The following is a 5,422-nucleotide window of genomic DNA, read 5'->3' as shown; positions in this document are numbered from 1 at the left end:
TGTTTAACACGGCTAACGATCTGTAGGTAAACAAAAACAAATGACGCTTATCTCAAAATTAGTGATTATTCATAATTTATACGATCTTCGCCATTATTTCGCGTCGCCTAAGTAAATAAATATCTTACGATTTTCCCGATTCATTCGCAAAACCATATCGTAACTACACTCTCCAGTAAATGCAAATGGTTGTTTTGCCGTCTACGATACACAGCACGTGCACATAAAATAGCAGACATGATACGTTAAATAAAAATAATAAACATAAAAACACTCACCGAAATAATAATATCCAAAAGTCAGCATCGGTGTGAAACTTTAAGCAGTGATAACTTTTGATTATTTCGGAATACAGAGAAAAAACGCACGAGCCAAAATCAACCGTCAAGCCGGCGGGAAAGAAAATTAAAATTACATCAAATTACGTTCAAAATGCCAATTTGCAAATATATGTTAACAAGTATACAGATAATCTTAAGACATAACGTACACAATTGCTCTATGGAATTATGGATTGCATAAAAATAAATCATTTTAAGGCTTAAGCACAAAAATATATTTTAAAATGAATTTAAATGGTATTTTAATAAATTCGTTAAGTGTTGTATACAACATTTGGATTAGACGGTCATATTAGATTTTAAATGTGTTTTATTATAAAATGTATTAACAATAACTTTTTAAATGGGTTTCAGATTCCGTACAAGTCTTGATATGACGCGGGGATTCCCGCACGTCCAACCACCGTCGAACTGAAAAATTTTTGCACGGAGAGGCAACGTCTAAGAAGTATCGTAAAAACATTTTTATTTAGTGACGTCAAAGATAATGTTATCGATATCTTTACCAAGCTGGCCAAGCCCTGTTTATAAGATTAATGTATACAATGCAGAATATATTCTTGTCATTACTTTATTAATTATGTAGTATCACTAATGCTATCATTAAAACATAGATCCATTTTAAAAGGGTTTTCATGCATTCATTTACTTTAAAGTAGGTATATGATTTTAATTTTTTTTTTATGAAAAACACCTCTATTTCAAAATTGTTGATTACATAAACAACGTTCCCAGAACTAAATTTTTTAGATAAAGTATTTAGTTTTATTGAAAAACTTAACAAATTTAAAAAGTACTGTAAATAGTTGTGTAAGATGTAATGAAGATTTCACACAACTATTGGAATAAGCTCTCTTAGATGGCGGCGGAAAATCAATTTATTCTAACTTTTTTTGTTAGTTCGATTATTCGTCTTTTCGGAATTCAAAACTATGGCCTAAGCCTGGCATTTGCTATTATTATACCTACCTAGTATCTAGATTTATTTATTAAATCAATCTAAGCTAGTTATCGTTTGTTTCATGTTATTTATACTGATAATTAATTTTCAATCAATATCATTACACTCACCTTACTTCGGTATATTCAAATAAATACTCTCAACTCACAACTAAAAATCTCAACTGCTATGTAGTCGATTAAAATGTTGTTCAATGATTCAAGTAAGAAATTTCTACTGCCAATAAAACATCTAGTTAATGTTATTGTATAGATATTTAGTAAGTGTGCTAGGGGACGTGAATTGGGGGGGGGGGGGGTGCAATGAAATTTCACCAAATCTCATTTAAACCGAGGGGGGATAATCGAAAATTTGACCTAAATTTCAAAAAATATAAAATATTTCAGATATGCTGATATATCTAACTAAATCTAACTCTGCATGTTGCTCAGAATTCTTAGCTTTTTGCAGCCATGGTCGTTCCCAGAATTTTGTAAAGTCGGGGCAAAACCAAATAAATGTAAAACTCGATAAGTAAAAGAAAATTACTATAAATATATATTAACATTATAAATTATAAAAATAAATAGTTAAGCTATATTTAACAGATAAATTACATTAAACTAAAAAAAAAAAAAAAAAAAAAAAAAAAAAAAAAAAAAAAAAAAAAAAAAAAAAAAAAAAAAAAAAAAAAAAAAAAAAAAAAAAAAATGAAAACCTTAAGTATATATATACACATAATATAATAACTAAAAAATATTATTAAAAGGAGTCCCTTTAGGCAAGGTTCCGAAGATACTGGCAGCGTTCCCCCTTTGAATAGCTAGACTAATTCTTTGTCCGAAGTAGCTGCCAGCTCTTCGGTCTCCTGTGACGTCGACTAACCTTTTTGCTATTTCCTTAAATAGTGTTTTAGCACTAGGACCCCACGGACCAAGGGTCTCGACACCGAATGGGACAAAATCATATTCGGAGCCTAGACCCCTGTATTTGTCTACTTTTGTTTTTTCAGCCGCTTCACAAGCCGCACCAGCTCTGTTGTTTGTTCCATGTAGATGGGAAGGGGCTAGCGTGTCTGAACAGGTTGCATCCCATACCAGCACCCGACCCATCTTCCATGGAATCAAACTCATACCGTCCGGTCTCTTGCCATCGTCTCTTACAATACCAGTCGGCTCAAGTAGACTTGGCACGTTTACGGTGGCAAGGGACCGGCGTATGATATCGTTAAGTGCGGCATGTCTCGAGAAGCGGCCTGCACTTTTTAGGCATGACAGACCGTGATGTCCTAGCTTATCGACATCACTGCCACAGGGACATTTATGAGGAGCGCAGACCGGAACCCCAAGCCGTAGACAGGTTGCGATTCGGAGCGTGTCAGGCTCAAGAAATGTTCCTGTATTTGTTGAAGGGTACGCGTGAAGCCAGTAGCCGGCCTCTTGCGTACCCACGGCTAAAAGCCTAGCTCGCGCCGAGCCTGTACTACAGCTTAAAAGATTGTCATAAGTCAATTTGCAGTTTATGTCGTCCCAGCTCCTCTGTGAATTAGGAGAAACTGGAAAATTTTGACCTGGGCATGCAATTAAGAAAGCGTTTCTAGCTTCTTCCAAACCAGCAATCTCAAAGTTTGAAGGGGATGCCCTTAAAATTTTACTTATGAGATTTGCTGAACTATGGACAGAAGATAGAAAAGCTGGTAAAGCGACACTGGAAATTTTGCGAATCCCTAAACCACCATAACGGATAGGTAGGGATGCTTGGGTCCAAGATTGCTCGTTCATTTGCATATTAAGAATCGATTCTAAGCTAATTTTGATTAAGTCGTCTACTTGTGTTAAAAGATCTGGGTGATTCCAAAACGAGCAGCAACGGAGCGCATACGTAAATTTAGGGACGAAAAGACAATATTTTAAGATGCAAAGTGCATAATGTGGACTAATTTCAAGGAGACTGTCAACTGAATTTTGAAATTTAGTGATTGAATTATTAATATATTCAGGAATAGATTCATCAAAAATTGGAGAACCTAAAAGGTAAAGGGAATTACTGTTAACTATTTTAATATTTGGAGCCAAAATATTAAATTTTTGTTTTACGTCATTTAAATTTAAGTCGCAGTTATTTATAAAAAGTTCGCATTTGCTAAAATTAAGTTCCAAACCAATGGCTTCAAATTTATTTTTGATTAAAAAAAGGTCCGAAAACACAGTATCCACATCACCTCCTAGGGTTCCGTCGTCCAAATACCAGACGTTGAATTTAGAATTTAGATTTTTAATTATCGGATTTATAGCTAAACTAAAAATTGCAGACCCAAGGGGATCACCCTGTTGACAACCTACTTCCGAGGACAGTTCATTAGAACGATATAATAATTTTGTTGGGTCAGCGTAACTGAGAAGAAGATAATTGTATACTTCCGGTATATGTTGTTTTATTTCTGTCAGCAGGGTATCCCTATTTACCGAATTGAAAGCATTTTTGACGTCAATTTTGAGCAACACGTCAGGCTGGCCGTAAGTTAGGAAAGAGCGTAGGGCATGGACGGCTGCCTCACAGCCTCCTTTTACACCGAAGCCTAACTGTACGGGTTCAAATTCCGAATTTAATTTTGGTAAAAAGGATTTTTTATATTAACTATAATTTAATCAAACTAAAATTTCCTTATTAAAATCTAAAGTATCAATTATTAGCTTCCAGGGTGGGGAAAATCCCCCCCCCCCACCGTGGGTATGTGACATGTTTGCAGATACTAGATTTGCTCTTACCAACCACCAAAAGGATCCCAACACTTTTATTAATGTTCAATAAAACATTTTGAAATCATCATCATTACAGCCTATACAGTCCACTGCTGCACATAGGCCTCCACAAGTTTACGCCAAAAATAACGTGAACTCATGTGTTTTGCCCATAGTCACCACGCTGGGCAGGCGGGTTGGTGACCGCAGGGCTGGCTTTGTCGCACCGAAGACGCTGCTGCCCGTCTTCGGCCTGTGTATTTCAAAGCCAGCAGTTGGATGGTTATCCCGCCTCCGGTCGGCTTTTTAAGTTCCAAGGTAGTAGCAGAACCGTGTTATCCCTCAGTCGCCTCTTACGACACCCACGGGAAGAGAGGGGGTGGCCATATTTTTTTAGTACCGTAGCCACACTGTACAGTTTTGAAAACTAGGCACTAAAATACAAGAGGCCTCCTTAAGGAGAAACGCGCAAATAATAAGTATATACTTGGTATCCTGTTTTATTTTAACAACTGTTTCTTTTTGAACTAGCAGCGCTTCGTAAATGTAACGACAGATACTTCTCTACCTCGTGTTTTATAAAATAAGTTAATAGTAGTAAAGATAATACTAAAAAAGCTAGCGATATTTATATTATCAAAAATAATCCTCCGTTTTATGTAAATTATCTGTTTTAAGTACTTGTATGGGTTACTATGTATTCTATTGTTACAACAGTAGTCTAGTATTTAAAAAAAATGAACGACTGAATGTGCACTAGTTTTCACCGGTAATTGGTCGTCAGTAAGTGTTGATGATAGTTTTAAAATAATCTAATAAGAGCCCTATGGAAAAAATCTCATAAAAGATGGACAAATGCAAACCAAATTCTCATACCGAATTATGAGAGCATATTAGATCTCGTAGACTCTCATAGCTCGGTATGAGAATTTGGTCTGTATTTGTCCATGTTTTAGGAGATTTTTTCTATAGGAAGACTCGTTTAACATCAGTCTTTCTCCAATAAGAGCCTTAAAACTAAATCACATACTTAAAAACCGAAGTTCCGAAAGATTTTTTTTTTGTAATGTGGGTAAATATTATATAGAAATTCAAGTAAAAAGCAGTAATGTAAATGAGGTGATTATAGATAATAAAAATAATATAAAATTAGAAATATGTACCATATTTCTTTTAAATCTTCGTAATATTTGGTTTTAATGACCCTTATTCAGTTTAAAAAACTAATTAAGAATAATTGTAGACAAAACTAGCATTTATCATGTATATGCCATACTGATATGTAAAAAATATCATTAACAAATAATTATGTGGTGTCATGGGACACCAGGTAGGAACGAAGTTCCTTCGGATAGTATAAAAGCAACACAATTTGAAAAAAAAAATATTCAATTTTATAT

This window comes from Melitaea cinxia, chromosome 12 (genome assembly GCF_905220565.1).
Source record: "Melitaea cinxia chromosome 12, ilMelCinx1.1, whole genome shotgun sequence".
In the NCBI taxonomy this organism is placed as follows: Eukaryota; Metazoa; Arthropoda; class Insecta; order Lepidoptera; family Nymphalidae; genus Melitaea; species Melitaea cinxia.
This window is presented reverse-complemented; position numbering follows the sequence as displayed.